The 20,997-nt window shown below is 42.4% G+C and overlaps 1 protein-coding gene across 1 annotated transcript in view; it reads right to left on the bottom strand.

Moving 5' to 3' along the window:
* The window catches only part of GAL (galanin and GMAP prepropeptide), a 438,263-nt gene that overhangs the window by 159,366 nt on the left and 257,900 nt on the right, over nt 1–20,997 (bottom strand). The window lies entirely within an intron of this gene.

The raw sequence follows: 20,997 nt of genomic DNA, 5'->3' as shown, positions 1-20,997 counted from the left end.
CTGCTGAACTGCCTTCAAGCTCTCGTCCCTTATGTCAGCTCCCCCTCACTCCCCGCTCACCTTGCAAACACAGTCGGACATGATCTGAGTGTCTTACCAGATGCTCAGATCAGTAGTAGTATAAATCAGCCTCCTGCACAGCCCTGCCAGCAGGAAATAGCAGAGGGATTGTCTCCTTGTAGGCAGAACTCTACCATGCTCCCTCTGTACTTTGCCTCAGGAAATCTTTGACAATTTTCCATATAAAGGCAGTGATGTGATAGGAGCTCTCTAAAGCATCTATTTAACCAAGGCCAGTGACTGATGCCATGTAGAAGCAACTGTTACCCATAGACTATTACAGCCTCTGTTAAACGGATACTTTATTTTATTTTTTACAGAGCAGCATACAATAGTGGATAACAGCCAGATGTTGGACAAAAGGATACTCTTGTTTTCTCTGTCTGACTAATAAAACCCTATGAACACGTTTAGCGTATACATCTTGAGGGTTCTTAACAGAGATGGCCTTGCGGTTCGCACGACGGTCGTTTTGAGGCAAACTTTGCGTGTTCACGATTCGCTGAACATGTGAACATATGGAGATATTCGCGCCCGCCATATTCTTTTACATATTTTCTTTGACCCATGACACATCCATCAGGTGGTACAGGACAGCCAATTGAGACGTTTTAGCACATGGACATACCCCTTACCTTATAAATAAACCTGATCTGGTCGCCATTTTACATTCAGTGTTTTGCCAGTGTAGGGAGAGGTTGCTGTGTGGAGCAGGGACAGGCTGTTAGGGCCACAAAAGTCTTTATAAGGACTGGTATAGGTGTGCTATCGATAGGTGTGATACACAGAGGGGCGCGATATACTTATAATATGCTTTTATAATGAGTCAAAAACACATAGATCTATAAAGCGATCACCTGGAAGTCAGGGGCCTAGGGGCTAGGGGCTTACTAGGGCCATTTTTATATAGAGTAAGGTTCAGGACGGGTCGATCTTATCTAGGCGGGTGGTCTGTGGTTAGGCTATCAGGGCCAGAATAGCACCCCCCTGTAGGGCAATATCAGGGACAGTTCTTTGCCCACCCTGTCCTTCAATACCACATAATCATCTAGCCCAGGGATAGATGTTTTTTTGCTTTCCCTCCGGGATTTAGGGATGTGCAGTGGAACCCCACGGATTGTGGTAGGATATACTGTTTCTGATTTGGTGCCGCCGAGCACTTGTTATTACCTACCACATCTATGCTTTTTGTTTAACTTTAATAATTGAATTTATTTTCAGTTTGAGGGATATCTTTTCCATTCACACGTCCGCACGTTCCACAATTTTGCAGAACAGGTGCAGTCCTATTCATTTTCAATGGGGCCGGAATGTGCTGTCCACATCCGCATTTGCGGATCCGCACTTCCGCATCCGTGCTTCCGTTTCTGCAAAAAAAAAAGAACATGTTCTATTCTTGTCCGCAATTGCAGACAAGAGTAGGCATTTTTGATTATAGTGCCGGCGATGTGTGGTCCGCAAATTGCCGAATGCACATTGCCGGTGTCCATGTTTTGCGGATCCGCAAAACACTTATGGACGTGTGAATGGACCCTCGTAGTAACATTATTAACCACCTCAGCCCCCCTAGCTTAAACACCCTTAATGACCAGACCACTTTTTACAATTCTGCACTACACTACTTTCACGGTTTATTGCTCGGTCATGCAACTTACCACCCAAATCAATTTTACCTCCTTTTCTTCTCACTAATAGAGCTTTCATTTGGTGGTATTTCATTGCTGCTGAAATTTTAACTTTTTTTGTTGTTAATTGAAATTTACCGAAATGATTGGAAAAAAATGACAGTTTTCACTTTCAGTTGTAATTTTCTTTTTAAAACTACATTTCTATATACATTTTTCTCTAGATTTATTGTTCTACATGTCTTTGATAAAAAAAATGTTTGGGTAAAAAAAATGGTTTGGGTAAAAGTTATAGCGTTTACAAACTATGGTACAAAAATGTGAATTCCTGTTTTTGAAGCAGCTCTGACTTTCTGAGCACCTGTCATGTTTCCTGAGGTTCTACAATGCCCAGACAGTAGAAAACCCCCACAAATTACCCCATTTCGAAAAGTAGATACCCTAAGGCATTCGCTAATGGGCATAGTGAGTTCATAGAAATTTTAATTTTTTGTCACAAGTTAGTGGAAAATTATGATTTATTTTTCCTTACAAAGTCTCATATTCCACTAACTTGTGACAAAAAATAAAAACTTCCATGAACTCACTATGCCCATCCTGAAATACATTGGGGTGTCTTCTTTCCAAAATGGGGTCACTTGTGGGGTAGTTATACTACCCTGGCATTTTAGGGGCCCTAATGCGTGAGAAGTAGTTTGAAATCAAAATGTGTAAAAAATGCCCTGTGAAATCCTAAAGGTGCTCTTTGGAATGTGGGCCCCTTTGCCCACCTGGGCTGCAAAAAAGTGTCACACATGTGGTATCGCCGTACTCAGGAGAAGTCGGGCAATGTGTTTTGGGGTGTCTTTTTACACATGCCCATGCTGGGTGAGATAAATATCTCTGTCAAATGACAACTTTGTATTAAAAAAAATGGGAAAAGTTGTCTTTTAGAGAGATATTTCTCTCACCCAGCATGGGTATATGTAAAAAGACACCCCAAAACACATTGCCCAACTTCTCCTGAGTACGGTGATACGACATGTGTGACACTTTTTTGCTGCCTAGATGCACAAAGGGGCCCAAATTCCTTTTAGGAGGGCATTTTTAGACTTTTGGATCTCACGCTTTAGGGCCCCTAAAATCCCAGGGCAGTATAAATACCCCACATGTGACCCCATTTTGGAAAGAAGACACCCCAAGGTATACAATGAGGGGCATGGCGAGTTCATAGAAGATTTTTTTTTTTTCTGGCACAAGTTAGCGGAAATTTTTTTTTTTTTTTTTTTATTCTCACAAAGTCTCCCTTTCCGCTAACTTGGGACAAAAAGTTCAATCTTTCATGGACTCAATATACCCCTCAGTGAATACCTTGGGGTGTCTTCTTTCAGAAATGGGGTCACATGTGGGGTATTTATACTGCCCTGGCATTTTAGGGGCCCTAAAGCGTGAGAAGAAGTCTGGAATATAAATATCTAAAAAATGTTACGCATTTTGATTCGTGAGGGGGTATGGTGAGTTCATGTGAGATTTTATTTTTTGTCACAAGTAAGTGGAATATGAGACTTTGTAAGAAAAAGCAAAATATAAATAAATTCAATTTCCGCTAACTTGTGCCAAAAAAATGTCTGAATGGAGCCTTTTAAAGGGGTGATCACCCCATATAGACTCCCTGATCACCCCCCTGTCATTGATCATCCCCCTGTAAGGCTCCATTCAGAGGTCCGTATGTGTTTTGCAGATCCACGGATCCATGGATCGGATCCACAAAACACATACGGAGGTCTGAATGGAGCCTTACAGGGGGGGGGTGATCACCCCATATAGACTCCCTGATCACCCCCCTGTCATTGATCACCCCCCCCCATCATCTATGGGGTTACAGCAGAGTGTCAGCATAGAGCTGACACTCTGCTGATGGCGGCGGCTCAGGAATGGAGCCGCCGCCATCACACTCAGCAGGGGGACCGGGGGCAGCGCTGGAAAGGGGGGGGGGTTGAGGGCCATGTACGGCCGATCTGGCAGAACACCGGCAACATTGAGGGAGGCTGGGGCAGGAGGGGTGGGGAGAATGAATGAGGTGGGGAGGGGGCGGTTGACCGCATCAGGAGATGAGCGCAGGAGAGCCAGAGATGAGCGGCAGGTGGACACAAGGGGGGCTTGGCGCACAGATCGGGGTGCACAGATAGGGGGGGCACGAGGACACTATCTGATTTCAGGCTCTGATCTGCAGAGCACAGAACAGAGCCTGAAACCGGCATTTTAACACTGAGACGATCTGATTGGTTAGTCTGCACAGACTAACCAATCAAATCGATTGCCGGCAAGGGGCCATTCTGATTGGTGCCTTGCCGGCATTACTGGACTGTATGCTGTCCGTGACAGCAGCAGTGCAGGGGCAGAGTTTTAATCCAAGCGCTTTGCAGCGCTTGGATTAAAGAGCTGGTTTGACGTTTATAGACGTGATAGCTGCACAGGGCAAGTGCAAATATCACGTATATAAACGTATTGCAGTCGTGAAGGGGTTAAGATCTTCATATGATATTATATCACACTGTCTCCATATCTGGCCCAGTTTATAGACTCCATGCCTCCACTAAACCTCTTGTTCAATTTATTTTAATTCTATTAAATGGGTATTGTCCCACAGTATGGTGTTAACATGTAGTCCAGCCTGGGTCCAGAAGGCCCTTGCTTCCTTCCAAACCTTTTCCATCAGCTCAAACAGCGGTATCTTTCTACTTCCCTGTTATGCCAACACACCTGCTTCTATGTGCTGAAAGATAGTACAGTTCTCCAACCTTGCATTAATCCCTACTATCATGGATTTATATCTTTGTGTGTTACTCTACGTTATCATATTTTTTATATGGCCGGAAATAAAATATAATTCCAAGTCTGGGACAGATAGTCCCCCCTCCCTCTCATGAATATACAATATTTGTGCTTTTATCCTTGGTTTTTTCCCTCGCCATATCAAATCCATTAAAAGACTGGCAATTATTTTGAATATTTTTGGGGGGATTATTGACAGTGCATTTCACAGAATATAATTCAGGGAGGGTAATAAGCACATTTTCACTAAGGAAATGCGACCTGCCATCGAGACATATAATCTTTTCCATATATCTATTTTCTTCCTAATTTCTTGTATTTTAGGAATCACATTCAGTTGGACATATTCCTTAGGATTTGGGGTTTTTGAGTACCCAGATATTTAACGGGTTCATTGCTCTTCTTAATTTCCAATGCTCCTGGTATAAAATTGTTCAGAGGATCAATCGGGACACAAGCCAATTTAGACCAATTTATCTTGTTTACCGTTCTGTTCAAATACCTGGAAAATCTTTGTAAGTGATCTATGTGAACCTACAAACAACATAAAACAACTTTTTCTTCGTGCGCACCAAACCTGAAACCCACGATTTCTTCATCTTGCCTAATCATATCTGCCAAAGGCTCCAAAGCTATAGCAAAAAGCAGGGGGGAAAGGGGACACCCCTGTCTAACCCCCCTACCAATACCAATATTATCAGAATACTCCCCATTTAGTATACATTTTGCTGAGATTTCAGTATACAACAGCCTTACCCATGATATAAAGCCATCTCCAAAGCCCATTTTCTTCAATGTTATAAACAGAAAGGGCCATTCTACAGTGTCAAATGCCTTTGAGGCGTCTATGGTAACAATTAGTCGTTCGCCGCAATTCGTGGGTTCAAGCTGGGTGTTCACAAAATAGCCCATAACATTATCGGTTGTAGTTTTGCCTGACATAAATCCCGTCTAAGGCCTCATGCACACGACAATATTTTTTCACGGTCCGCAAAACGGCATTCCGTTGTTCCATGATCCGTGTCCGTTTTTGTTTCCGTGTGTCTTCCTTGATTTTTGGAGGATCACCAGACATGAAGGAAATAGAAAAAAAATCTAAGTCAAGTTTGCCTTGCAAATGATAGAAAAAAAACGGACACGGATCACGGACGCGGATGACAATCTTGTGTGCCTCCGTGTTTTTTCACGGACCCATTGACTTGAATGGGTCCGCGAACCATTGTCCGTGAAAAAAATAGGACAGGTCCTATTTTTTTCACGGACTGGAAACACGGATCACGGACGCGGATGACAAACGGTGCATCTTCCGAATTTTCCACAGACCCATTGAAAGTCAATGGGTCCGCAGAAAATCACAGAAAACGGAACAACGGACACGGGACACAACAACGGTCGTGTGCATGAGGCCTAATCCTCATGAACAAGTCCCGAGACCACGCTTCTAAGTCTAGCTGCCAAGATCCTGCCCAAAATTTTATTATCGGTATTAATTAGTGAGATGGGACGGTAAGAGTCCAGAAGGGTTGGGTCTTTCCCCGGTTTTAAAATCAATGCAATTAGGGCTTCTCTCAATGAGTCTGGCAGCTTCCCTACCTTCTTCGAGTCCTCCCACATCTCCAGTAGTTAGTAATCTCCATTAGTATTTTTTTATATTGAGCATACACTTCGAACAGTTCCTGGGGCTTTATTTTTAGTGATGCTAGACAACATTTTATCCACTTCCAAGGCATTTAGGGGGGCCTCCAATTTTTCACTTTGCTCTTTTGTTAGCGTAGAGATAGTAGTATCCTCCAAAAAGTATTGTATTTGTATCAAGCTCTTATTTATCTTACTACTATGTCTTGAAAATATTCTTTAAGCAGTTCTAATTTAGCCGCTTGTTCAGTGGTTGTATGGCCTAATTTATCTGCTAAACAGTGAATATAGTTTTTTTTTTAATCTGGGTCCCCACCAAGGCTGCCAACTTTTTACCTGGTATATGTGCAAAAACATAATTATCCCTCACATAGTTTTCTTTCTGTTGTTGGGCCAGTAGAAGCCGCTCACCTTCCAATTTGGATACTACCTCTATCCATTCCTTATAATTTTCCTCTGTGGAGTTTCCAGTATACTTATTTTCATATCTTTCCGCCTCTTGTTCCATGCCTTGTATTTTTTCCTTAGCCCTTTTTTATACCCTACTGTGTATTTTGTGAAAATCCCTCTAATATATGCCTTTGCGGCCTCCCATACTATATTGGTTGCTGCTGAACCTTCCAATCAAAAAACTCTTATCTTTTTCAAAACCTTTTCGTGTATACCCATTATATTTATCCACCCAAAATGTGCATCCCTCTACTTTTTTAGTTTTTTGTTTTTATATTTGTGATGATTGGGTTATGATCCGAAATCCCACGCTGTCCATATTTGACCTTTTCAATTTTGGATGATCCCCTATCATTAGTGAAAACTAAATCAATTTGTCATAAACTTTTATGAGTCTTTGAAAAACATGAATACTTTTTATTTATTTTGGGTGCATTACCCTCCAAATATCTATCCAACCCAATTCCTCTGTGATATTTCTTAATTTTGATCCCGTGCTAACATTTTGAATGTTCCCAACTCTACATCTATCCATTTTGTTCTCCATAACGTTATTGAAATCACCCATAACTACAAGTGGTTTATCCCCTACCTTAAGTAAATAAATTGTTAATTTTTAATAAAACCTCCAACTTGAACAGTGGTGGTTTATAGACATTTGCAATTACCCATGGTCTTCCTTTCAAGAGACAGTCGATTAAAACCTTAATGTACACTTTAAATGTAGAAGAAAAATGTGATGTGAACCCAGCCTTAATAACGGAAAAGAAATGAAAAAAATGCACCAAAATGATACACAACTGACAATACTAGCTAATTCCTCAAGCCGATGTTAAAAGCTAAGAACTTTGCCAATATCTTCCAGTCAGGAACATATCGGAGCTCACCATGCACCATGTCACGGTGTCTCAGCAGGCGTGGGGTCCTACCACTACAACTACCCGTGGTGTGTGAACAGGGTCTGACGTGGAGCATGGGGGGCTCCGATATGTTCCTGACTAGAAGATATTCACAAAGTTCTTAGCTTTTAACATCGGCTTGAGGAATTAGCTGGTATTGTCAGTTGCATATAATTTCTGGTGCATTTTTTTCAGTGATTTGTTTATGTATATATTTTTTCATTTGAACAATGTATCATTTTATGTAAGATGTCCTTGTGGTGCATGCGGTCCGCCCCGGTATCCTCCATTGTACGCATTTTTTGCTAGGGATATCCGCTGACCGCATGCGGAGGAATTGCTCCCCCGGTTATAGACAGTGTCTGGGTTTGGAGCATTTCCACCCGTTTAGGACACTTTTCAGTGATTTTTTGTCTTTATGTGTATGGAATGTGCCACTTCATTGTGGTGGTAACGTTCTTTTGCACCTGGTAGCTTCTGTGTCATATGGTCTGTTGTAGGTGCGGCTCACAGCTTTATTCTAGCTCACAGTGCATTGGTGATACCAGTATGGAGGCATGTGAGAGTCTGGCTGTGAGTTGGTTTCTAGCACTGTTCAGACCCTGTTCACACACCACGGGTAGTTGGAGTGGTAGGACCCCATGCATGCTGAGACACCGTGACGTGGTGCATGATGGGCTCCGATATGTTCCTGACTGGAAGATATTGGCAAAGTTCTCAGATTTTAACATCGGCTTGAGGAATTAGCTAGTATTGTCAGTTGTGTATAATTTTGGTGCATTTTTTTTCATTGATTTGTGTATGTATATATGTTTTTTCATCTGCACAATGTATCATTTTGTGTAAGATGCCCTTGTGGTGCATGCCGTCCACGCCAGAATCCTCCATTGTACGCATTTTTTTCTGGGGGTTCTGGGGGTTGCAGTTATCTGTAAATTGCTCCCCCGGTTATAGACATGCTACAGTGTCTGGGTTTGGAGTATTTCCACCAATTTAGGCCACTTTTTTCAGTGAGTTTTTAAACCCAGCCTTAGTTACATTACACTTTCCTATAAAGGAGTGGGGATTTATAAAAACTAGAAAGAAATTTCCATATGTGCCCAGCTGTTTCCAACTAAACCATAGTCTAGTCTATATGAAGCTGCAGGGCAAATGCTCAACTGTCACATCATTTAAGCTCCTCCTAATCATGGTATCGCAGCTAGGGGAAGGGTCATCAGACCTCTTTTATCTACTATTTATCACTTTTTTTGTGTGGAATAAATACTTACAGCTGGAATACCACTTTAAAAAAGCAGTTATGTAGCCAATTTTTGGAGCCAAAGCTAGGAATGGAATAAAATAACATGCAGTATCTATCCTTTATACATATTCTCAATTTTTGATCCACACCTGGTTTTGGTTTCAAAGACTGCATCAGAAAAATTGAAGTGGAAACCCAGCCTCATTCATTCATGTCCCAATCTAATTTTGTTATACACTTCTCCCCTTCTATTACAGAACATGTTAAAAGGAATGTAGTTATTTCTAGAGTTGAGCGGACACCTGGATGTTCAGATTCGATGGGTTTGGCGGCACTTCACAAAAAAATTTGAGTTCGGGACCCGAACTTGAACACGAACTCGAACCCCATTGAAGTCAATGGAGACCTGAACTTTGAGCACTAAAATGACTCTAAAAATGTCATGAAAAGGGCTAGAGGGCTGCAAATCGCTGCAAAATTTGGTTAAGAGCATGGCAAGTGCTCTTCAAACCAAATGTGGATAGGAAAATGACTTTAAATAACATAAAAAAAGTAAAGATAAAAAATAATAATCTTGATCTAGGAGGACTATGTCCATGTGGAGTAGGAGGTTGAGGAGACAGTGGATGTGGTGGTGTAGGTGGAAGCAGCGGTGGAGGAGGAGGACGTAGCATACACTGTTTTTTGGTTTTAATTTTTATCCAGTCGTAATAAATACACGTTCAGACAATACACTGGCTGCATGGCAGGCCAGCACCTCCAAGGCGTAATGGGCAAGCTTAGGCCATGTGCCCAATTTGGAGACCCAGAAGTTTAAGCGGGCAGACCTATCAGCCAGTACGTGTAGGCGTGTGCACACATACTACCCCATCATGTCGCACATCCCTGTGATGTTCACAATCCAATTGGATATCTTCTCTATCAACTTTCAATGTTCTTTTCTGTGCCTACCATGTTGATCACGGTTATCAGCGAATCAGGGTTCCATGCCGGAGAGGGAGCGTGGGAGGGAAAGATATACCACATCAAAGGGAGGGCAATGGATGAAATTAAATGTTGATCGAGCGGAAAAGTGTGACAAATTATTGAAGCCGAAGCTTACAAGTAAAGGAGGTGGCGCATGTCAATTAAAGAAGAATTTTTGACATTTAATTCCCTGTCACCTATGCAGAGCAGGGGTTTGTAAATGGCAAAACTGGTAAAATGTCACCTGACAAGACGATTTTTTGAAATTTATGTCCCTGTCACCTATGCAGAGCAGGGGTTTAATCACGGCAAAAATGGTCAAATGTTACCAAAGAATGTAACAGACAAATTAGTGAAATGTTTTTAACTGTCTAATAGGTAAAGCAGGGTTATATCACAGCCAAAAATTGGTGAATTTCACCCGACAATGTAAAAGACAAATTAGTGATTTTTTTTTACCTGTCTACTAGGTAGAGCAGGGGTATATCACACCCAAAAATTGGTGAATTTCACCCGAAAATGTAACAGACAAATTAGTGACTTTTTTTTTACCTGTCTACTAGGTATGGCAGTGGTATATCACACCCAAAAATTTGTGAATTTCACCTGAAAATGTAACAGACAAATTAGTGTATTTTTTTTAACTGTCTACTATGTAGAGCAGGGGTATATCAAACTAAAACATTGGTAAATTTCACCCGAAAATGTAACAGGCAAATTAGTGAATTTTTTTTACCTGTCTACTAGGTAGAGCAGGGGTATATCACACCCAAAAATTGGTGAATTTCACCTGAATATGTAACAGACAAATTAGTGAATTTTTTACCTGTCAACTAGGTATAGCAGTGGTATATCACACCCCAAAATTGTTGAATATTACCCAAAAATGCAACAGACAAATTAGTGATTTTTTTTTTTACCTGTCTACTAGGTAGAGCTGTGGTATATCACAGCCAAAAATTGGTGAATTTCAACCAAGAATGTAACAGACAAATCAGTAAAATATTTTTGTTTTGTCTAATAGGTAGAGTAGGGGTATATCACACCCAAACATTGGTGAATTTCACCTAAATATGTAACAGACAAATTTGTGAAATGTTTTTTTTTTGTCTACTAGGTAGATCAGGGGTATATCAGACCCAAAAATTGGTGAATTTCACCCGAGAATGTAACAGATAAATTAGTAAAATGTTTTTACCTGTGTACTAGGTAGAGCAGGGGTATATCAGTCCCAAAAATTAGTGAATTTTAACTGAATATGTAACAGACAAATTAGTGATTTTGTAACTGTCTACTAGGTAGAGCAGGGGTATATCACACACAGATTGGTGAATTTCACCCGAATATGTAACAGACAAATTAGTGAAATGTTTTTACCTGTCTACTAGGTATAGCAGTGGTATATCACACCCAAAAATTGGTGAATTTCAACCGAAAAAGTAACAGACAAATTAGTGATTTTTTTAACCTGTCTACTAGTTAGAGCAGAGGTATATCACACCCAAACATTGGATAATTTCCCCAAAATATGTAACAGACAAAATTGTGAAATGTTTTTTTTTTGTCTACTATGTAGAGCAGGGGTATATCCCACCTAAAAATTGGTGATATACCCCTGCTCTACCTAATAGACTGGTAAAAAATTTCACAAATTTGTTTATTACATATTCGGGTGAAATTCACCAATTTTTGGGTCTGATATACCCCTGTTCTACCTAGTAGACAAAAAAAAAAACATTTCACAAATTTGTCTGTTACATATTTAGGTGAAATTTACCAATGTTTGGGTGTTATATACCCCTGCTCTACCTAGTAGACAAAAAAAAAATGTCACTAATTTGTCTGTTACATTTTCGGGTGAAGTTCACCAATTTTTGGCTGTGATATACCACTGCTATACCCAGTAGGCAGGTAAAAAAAAAAAATCACAAATTTGGCTGCTACATTGTCGGGTGAAATTCACTAATTTTTGGGTGTGATATACCCCTGCTCTAACTAGTAGACAAAAAAACAAAAAACATTTCACAATTTTGTCTGTTACATATTTAGGGGAAATTCTCCAATGTTTGGGTGTAATATACCTCTGCTCTATCTAGTAGACAGGTAAAAAAAAAAAAATCACTAATTTGTCTGTTACATTTTCGGGTGAAATTCACAAATTTTTGGGTGTGATATACCACTGCTATACCTAATAGACAGGTAAAAACATTTCACTATTCTGTCTGTTACATTCTCGGGTTAAATTCACCAATTTTTCGGTGTGATATACCCCTGCTCTACCTAGTATGCAGGTAAAAAAAATCACTAATTTGTCTGTTACATATTCGGGTAAAATTCACCAATTTTTGGGTCTGATATACTCCTGCTCTACCTAGTACACAGGTAAAAACATTTAACTAATTTATCTGTTACATTCTCGGGTGAAATTCATAAATTTTTGGGTCTGATATACCCCTGCTCTACCTAGTAGACAAAAAAAAACAAAAAACATTTCACTAATTTGTCTGTTACATATTTAGGTAAAATTCACTAATGTTTGGGGATGATATACCCCTGCGCTACCTAGTAGACAAAAAAAAAATATTTCACTAATTTGTCTGTTGCCTTCTTCGGTGAAATTCACCATTTTTGGGCTGTGATATGCAGAATAGACATGTATACCGGCCTTACCCAGCCATTGTTATACTACAGCGCAGTTGCTCATTGTTGTATTTTGGATATTTCCCACTCTTTTTACCCTAATAAATATTAAAAATTAAATTAAAAACTAAAACCAGTGTTGGCTACCTCGTCCTCCTCCACCGCCAATTCCACCTACACCGCTACGTCCACAGCCTCCTCAAACTCCTACTCCATATGGAACTCCACCTCATAAATCAAGATAATTCTTTTTATATTTGTACTAATTTTATTTTATGTCATTTCACTAATTTGTCTGTTACATTCTCAGGTGAAATTCACAATTTTTTGGGTGTGATATCCCCCTGCTCTACCTAGTAGACAAATAAAAACATGTATCTAATTTGTCTGTTACATTCACGGGTAAAATTATCCGATTTTTGGCAGTGATATACCACTACTATACCTAGTAGACAGGTAAAAAACATTTAAAAAGTTGTCTGTTACATATTTGGGTGAAATTACCAATGTTTGGGTTTGATATACCACTGCTCTACCTAGTTATAGGCTGTTATAGACCATTGCTATACCTAGTAGACAGGTAAAAAAAAAAAATCACAAATTTGTCTGTTACATATTCGGGTGAAATTCACCAATTTTTGGGTGTGATATACCACTGCTATAACTAGTAGACAAGTAAAAAAAAATCACTAAATTGTAACAGACAAAATCAGTGTTTTTTTTTACCTCTCTACTAGGTATAGCAGTGGTATATCACACCCAAAAATTTGTGAATTTCACCCGAATATGTAACAGACAAATTAGTGATTTTTTTTACCTGTCTACTAGGTAGAGCATGGGTAAATCACACCCAAAAATTGGTGAATTTCACCCGAGAATGTAACAGACAAATTAGTGAAATTTCTTTTTTTTGTCTACTAGGTAGAGAAAAGGTATATCACACCCAAACATTGGTGAATTTCACTTAAATATGTAACAGACAAATTTGCGAAAAAAAATTTTTTGTCTACTAGGTAGAGCAGGGGGATATCACACACACAAATTGGTGAATTTCACCCGAATATGTAACAGACAAATTAGTGATCTTTTTTTTACTTCTCTACTAGGTATAGCAGTGGTATATCACAGCCCAAAATTGGTGATTTTCACCCGAAAATTTAACAGACAAATTAGTGATTTTTTTTTACCTGTAGGTATAGCAGGGGTATATCACACTCAAACATTGGTGAATTTCACCCAAAAATGTAACTGACAAATTAGTGAAATGACATAAAATAAAATACGTACTTAATATAAAAAAATTATCTTGATTTATTAGGTGGAGTTCCATATAGAGTAGGAGTTTGAGGAGGCTGTGGACATAGTGGTGTAGGTGGAATCGGCGGTAGAGGAGGACGAGGTAGCCAACACTGGTTTTTGTTATTAATTTAATTGTTTATTTATTTATTAAGGTACAAAGAGTGGGAAATATCCAAAATACAACAATGAGCAATTGCGCTGTAGTATAACAATGGGTAAGGCCTGTATACATGTCTATTCTGCACAAGGTACGGACAAGTCCTATGGGATCCATGCCTGGTTCATTTGGACGTGAGCTTGTTCACATTGACTGTGGACAGGCGGCTGCACTTGTCTGGGATAACGCCCCCTGCCACGTTAAACACACATTCAGATAATACACTGGTTGCAGGGCAGGCCAGCACCTCCAAGGAGTAAAAGGCAAGCTCAGGCCATGTGCCCAATTTGGAGACCCAGAAGTTGAAGGGGGCAGACTCATCATTCAGTACGTGTAGGCATGTGCACATATACTGCTCCACCATGTTGCTGAAATGCTGCTGCTAAGATGTTCCATATCAGCTGGTGGTGCTGGTTGTTGTGGCATGCTGACAAAGCTTTTCCAAATTTCGGCCATGCTAAGCCGGGCTTCTGAGGTGCTGGTAGTGCCCCAGCTGCGTTGGTGACCTCTTCCTCCTCTGCCTTCGACTTGTGATTCTACTGTGGCCCCGCTATCAGGTGTCTACCAACGTGCGCTTGTACTTGCGCATCTTTTGATCACGCTCCAGTGACAGAATTAAGGACGGTACGTTGTCCTTGTAATGGGGATCCAGCAGCTTGGCCACCCAGTAATCAGCACAAGTTAGAATGTGGGCATCTTGCCGGTTGTTGCGGAGACACTGCAGCATGTAATCGCTCATGTGTGTCAGTAATGGTGGGGAAGTGGTGCTGTTCCGCAGAGTGACTCACCCGTGCATGCTGCAGCAGAAACTCCACTATCGCCTGCTGCTGATCGCACAGTCTGGCCAGCATGTGCAAGGTGGAGTTCCACACTGTGGGCACGTCGCATATGAGGCGGTGAGCAGGAAGGCTGAAGTCACACTGCAGCACTGACAGGCGAGCAGCAGCAGGTTGAGAATGCCGAAAGGGCAATTTTCAAGGAACCTCTGCACCACCAAATTCAGCACATGTGCCAGGAAAGGGATGTGCGTCAAACCGGCTAGTCCCAGAGCTACTACGAGATTTCACCCATTATCGCACATCACCAGGCCGAGCTTGAGGCTCACTTGTGGCAACCACTCATCGGTCTGTTGTTCAAGGCCCGTTCACAGCTACTGCGCAGTGTTTTTTTTTTTCCCCCCCAAACAGATACGTTTTAAAACAGCCTGCTGTCATTTACCCCTGGCTGTGCTGAAGTTGGCAGTGAAGGTGTTACGCTGACCAGATGAGGAGGCGGAAGAGGATGAGGAAGCGGAGTAGGAGGAGGAAGCAATCCTCGGTAGTGGAAGGACATGCGCCAAACTGCTATCCGCCTCAGGACCAGCCGCAACTGCATTTACCCTGAGTACTGTTAGGGAGATATAATGTCCCTGACTGTGCTTACTGATCCACATATCCGTAATTAGGTGGAACTTGCCACAGATGGCATTGTGCAGTGCACAACTGATTTTGTCCCCCACTTTGTTGTGCAGGGAAGGAATGGCTCGCCTGGAAAAGTAGTGGCAGCTCGGCACGACGTACTGTGGGACAGCCACCACCATAAGCCTCCTCCAGAAGGAATGACAGCATTTCAAAGGCCATTCATTTTGAAATGGAGCCATTCAAGGACAGGAATCGCGGGTGGGTAGGGGTGTACTTCCTCTTCCGCTCCAGTGTTTGGGAGATGGAGAACTGAACGCTTTCGTGGGACATTGTGGAGATGCTTGGTCACCAAAGTGGTGGTGTTGCTGGCACATCCTCTGTTTGTGTGGTGGGAGGTGCCACTGTCACTCCAGAGGGGGATGAAGAGGCCGAGACTGCAGCAGAAGAGGAAGCAGTAGGAGCCAGAGACATTTTTTGTTTTTTTGCGTTCTCTACTCCACTGCAGCTCGTGCTTTGCACTTAGATGCCTGGTCATGCAGGTTGTGCTCAGGTTTAGAATGTTTATGCCTCGCTTCAGGCTCTGATTGCACAGCGTGCAAACCACTCGTGTCTTGTCATCAGCATATTGTCTGAAGAACTGCCATGCCATGGAACTCCTTGGGCAGTAGCAGGCTTATTGTCAAGAGGATGGCCGCTCCGCTTTTGTACCCTGCTCCCTCTTCTGCTGTGCTGGTGGCTTTGTGCGACCACAGCCTCTTCCTCCGAACTACACAGGTCACTTGTATGATCTTGATTCCAATGTGGGGTCGAGGACCTCATCGTCCTCCACATCATCTTCCACCCAGTCTTCACCCCTGCCCTCCTTGACAGTCTGCACACTTTCGAAAGCTACAGCAGTTGGCACCTGTGTTTCGTCATCATCTGAGACGTGCTGCGGTGGTCCTCCCATGTACTCATCCTGAAACATAAGTGGTTGGGCATCGGTGCACTCAATCTATTCCACTTCTGGGGCAGGGCTATGAGGATGCCCCTGGGAAACCCTGCTAGCAGAGTCATCAAAAAGCAAAAGAGACTGTTTCATGACTTGGGGCTTAGACTGCTTGACTGATTTGCAAGGAGATGAGGTGAAGGACTGATGGACATGGGCTGCAGGTGCCAACTCTGATCTTTCAGCAGAAGACTGGGTGGTAAACAATGTGAAGGAACTGGAGGCACTGTCAGCCACCCAATCTACTATCGCCTGTACTTGTTCTGGCCTCACCATTTTTAGAGCCACATTAGGCCCAACCAAATAACTCTGAAGGTTATGTCGCCTACTCCCACCTGAGGAAGGTGTTTCACTTGTGCATGTAGCTGGCACAGATCAACCATGTCCTCTCCCTGCAACAGGAGCTCCATCAGCAGCACCAAATCTTGGATCTTGCCCAAAATTTGTGTTTTTTTTAATAACAGAATAGAACAGCAGTATCTAACACATGTATCTCACACTGACAGATGCAGTAAAGGCTGCAAAATTAAGTATTTTGCCCAAAATGGGTGTTTTTTTAATGAAAGAATAGAACATCAGAATCTAATGTGTGTATTTCACACTGAAAGATGCAGCAAAGGCAGCAAGTTTAGTTATTTCCCCAAAATGGGTGTTTTTTTAAACCCAGAATACTATTGCAGTATTTCTAGCTTGTATGTCACACTAAGGCTACTTTCACACTAGCGTTCGATCGGATCCGTTCTGAACGGATCCGATCATAATAATGCAGACGGAGGCTCCGTTCAGAACGGATCCGTCTGCATTATATTAGCATATAAAAGCTAAGTGTGAAAATAGCCTCGTATGGATCCGTCCAGACTTTCAATGTAAAGTCAATGGGGGACGGATCCGCTTGAAGATTGAGCCATATTGTGGCATCTTCAAACGGATCCGTCCCCATTGACTTACATTGTAAGTCTGGACGGATCCGCACGCCTCCGCACGGCCAGGCGGACACCCGAACGCTGCAAGCAGCGTTCAGCTGTCCGCCTGTCCGTGCGGAGGCGAGCGCAGACTGATGCAGTCCGAGCGGATCCGCATCCATTCAGACTGCATCAGGGCTGGACGGAAGCGTTCGGGTCCGCTCGTGAGCCCCTTCAAACGGAGCTCACGAGCGGACCGACGAACGCTAGTGTGAAAGTAGCCTAACAAATGCAGCATAGGCCCCAGATGTAGGGTATTGCCAAAAAATTTTGTTTTTTTAAACCCAGAACATTTTCAAAGTATTGAAAGCTTGTATTTCACAATGACAAATGCTGCAAAGGCACCAGATGTAGGATATTGCTAAAATTTTGTGTTTTTTAAAACCCAGATTATTATTGCAGTATTTCAAACTTGTTTTTCACACTAAAAAATGCAGAATAGGCCCCAGATATAGGGTATTGCCAAAAATGTATTTTTTTTTTAAACCCAGAAAATTATTGCAGTATTTCAAACTTGGATTTCACCCTGACAAATGCTGCAAAGGCCCCCGATGTAGGGTCTTGCAAAAAATGGGTGATTTTTTAAACCCATAAAATCATTGAAGTATTGCAAGCTTGTATTTCGCACTGACAAATGCTGCAAAGGCACTAGATGTAGGATATTGCCAAAAATTGGTGTTTTTTTAAACCAAGATTATTATTGCTGTATTTCAAGCTTGGATTTGAATGTCAAAAATGCACATATGCTGTGCTGGTGCACTGAGCTTGCACAAAATAGCCGCCGCCACCCACCTAACTAACAGACAGATAAAAGTTATTTTTCTGGGTCACTGGGCTCAGAGCAGGGTAAAAACATTGTGCACTGCACCCACAAAATTAAATCTATGTAGATCGCTAAGTTAACATGCACTTCAGATTAAAGAATTCTCTCCCTCGCAGCAGCAGCATCCTATCTCTACACTAATCAGAGCAGAGTGACGTGCAGCGATACGTGACTCTAGCTTATATAGAGGCTGTGGCATGGCTGTGATGGCTTCTGAAGGGCACAAGAGTAAAACACTTGTTGATTGGCTGCAGCCTTTCAAAAAGCACCAATAAATCACAGAGCACCAAATTCAAACCAGAACTTTTACTGAAAAGTTTGGGTTCGGGTCCGGGGTCCAAAAAAATCCTAAAGTTTGGGTTCGCTCAACCCTAGTTATTTCATTACATTCACTTTGGTTTATATATTTAAAGGATCATTTAAAACTCATTTAAAGATATGTTTACATAAATATGGCCCTGTTCTAACCTACTTACATTCCCCAGGTGTCTCTTCTCTTCCTATTGCAATGGGAATTTCGTTAACCAGTAAATGATGATGAATACGACCTGAAATAAAGGATGATGGCTATTAGCCAGTCTATCTAAGCCAGCATCTGGCAGTACCAGATTCACATTATGCCACTTAATGAAAATACATTCAAGATCAATACTGGCGAGTAATAGACAATGATGTTAAATAAAACAAGAAAATAAAAAGGTGGAACATTATAATGCAAAATGGGGCAGATTGATCCTCAATGGATGGGTAAGTAGTAGTGTTGATCGAGCACCAAAGTGCTCGAGTGTTCAGGTGCTCGGTTCGAACACCTCGGAATGCTCATGTGCTCTACCGAGCACAATGGAAGTCAATGGAGAACCCGAGCATTAAACCAGGCACCCCCTGCTCTGAAGAGGGGAGGGTGTCTGGTTCATAGGAAAAGGTCAGAAATTGATGGAAACACCACCAAAATTGTTTGTGAACAGCATGGGGAGGATGTCTGGATGCATCTTGGACTCCCAGGTCGCAGCTGGGAATGATGTTGTCCGAGTAGTTCACTGCTCAAAACCGAAGAGAAAATCGATTTTAGAGGAAAAATTGTTAGGAAACATTCTTTCCTGTATATTTAATTGTATTTAAAGTGCAAGTGCTGCCAAAAATTACAAGGAAGAGACACTCTGATACAACCTGTATATCACATAAAGGAGGGCCTCGTTCACATTGTGGTACAATTGTTCAGGTAGTGGGACTCCTACACTCATAAAGCCTATGTACTAAGTGAAAGTGCTTCCAAAAATTACAAGGAACCGGCACTCCAATACACCCTTTATTACACATAAAGGACTGAATCATACACCCTTTAAAAATTATGATTTATGGCCTGCTGGTGACCCTCAAAAACCTTAGGAGCAAGGGCCTGCTGGTTACCCTCTAAAACATTATGGGCAAAGGCCTACTGCTGAGCGAACCATCTAAAACATTAGGGGTGAGGGTCTGCTGCAGAGCTGAGCATCGAAAGAATTATGGGCAAGTGACTGCTACTGGGCTGACCATTGAAAAAAATTATGGGTGAGGGCATGCTGGTGAGCTGACCCTCTAAAAGATTACATGCAAGGGTCTGCTAGTGAGTTGACCCTCTAAAAGATTATAGGTGAGGCCTGCAGGTGAGCTGACCCTCTAAAAGATTGTAGGTGAGGGCCTGCTGGTGAGCTGACCCTCAAAAACATTATATGCGAGGGTCTCCAGGTGAGCTGACCTCTAAAAGATTGTAGGTGAGGGCCTGCAGGTGAGCTGACCCTCTAAAAGAGTGTAAATGAGGGCCTGCTGGTGGGCTGACCCTCTAAAAGATTGTAAGTGAGTGGCTGCTCGTGAGCTGACACTCTAAAATACTATGGTTGAAGGACTGCTGGTGAGCTGACCCTCAAAAACATTATATGCAAGGGCCTACAGGTGATCTGACCCTCTAAAAGATTTTAGGTGAGGGCCTGCTGGTGAGCTGACCCTCTAAAAGATTGTAGGTGAGGGCCTGCTGGTGAGATGACCCTCAAAAACATTATATGTGGGGACCTGCAGGTGAGCTGACTGTCACGACCATGGTCATGGTCGTGACTCCTTGGGACCCGCATGCATTTGCCCACGGTCTGGTATTGTTGTCAACCACAGGTGAGGACTAGTATATTGCCTCACGTGTGGTTGCCGCTGGCAACTTGTGGTTGTTGGGCAGTGGAGCAGCCTGAGCTGGTTGCTGGGCGGCTTGCTGTCCATGTATGCGGTTGTCTTTGGCAACGTGTGTTTATGTGTGCACTTTCCTTGTCTGGTGTGCATGGGGTTTATTGTGTGTATTCCCCTTTTAGTTGCTGTCTTCCCTTCCCTGGTGTGTGAAGGGTTAATTCCCTTCCTAGTCTGTGAGCACTGGGTGTGTCTGCGTGGGTGTGGCTACATGGGCTATTTAACCTCAGTTGAGACCTGAGTTCTGAGGGGGTACTCCAGCCTTGTAGTAAGCTGGAGGCACTCTCCTGGTCCCATATACCATCTGCCTGTGAGGGCCACCCTTGTGGTCATAAAGTGTGTTACTATATGTTTATGTGATGTTAAGTTTATGTCTATGTGGTGTCTGTTATTATTGCAGCTATGGTTCTGGGTCCCTGTGTGTTTATGTGTGCTGTGTCCTTTTATGTTTGTGTATGGACAGCCAGCACTTGTGTCCAGGGATCCAGTCAGTGTGTCTGTGGCAGGTAGAGGTGGAAGTCTTTCACTCTCCTGCCATATCCATAGTCTGTTTATGGTTACATCCCATTGCAGCTCGGACAGTTTTAGACTCCTGTTTCTCCGCATCCAGCTCCTAGTTCAGGGATCGGCGAAGGGCGAGTAGGGATACGAGGTTCCTGAGCATTGCCCTCCTACCTTCAAGGTTAGCTCATGCAGCTAGGAGTTAGGGTCGGATTAGGGATGCGCTAGGAGGTGGCCTGCTCCCTAATTCTGTCGTCCTGGCCGAGCAGCCATTAACATCTTCCGTCATTGCACGGCTGAGGGTTTTCCCCATCCTCAGCTGTGACA

Source organism: Bufo gargarizans, chromosome 10 (assembly GCF_014858855.1).
Source record: "Bufo gargarizans isolate SCDJY-AF-19 chromosome 10, ASM1485885v1, whole genome shotgun sequence".
NCBI lineage: Eukaryota > Metazoa > Chordata > Amphibia > Anura > Bufonidae > Bufo > Bufo gargarizans.
Note: the sequence above shows the minus strand (reverse complement) of the source record. Positions and strands in the feature narration are given on the sequence as shown.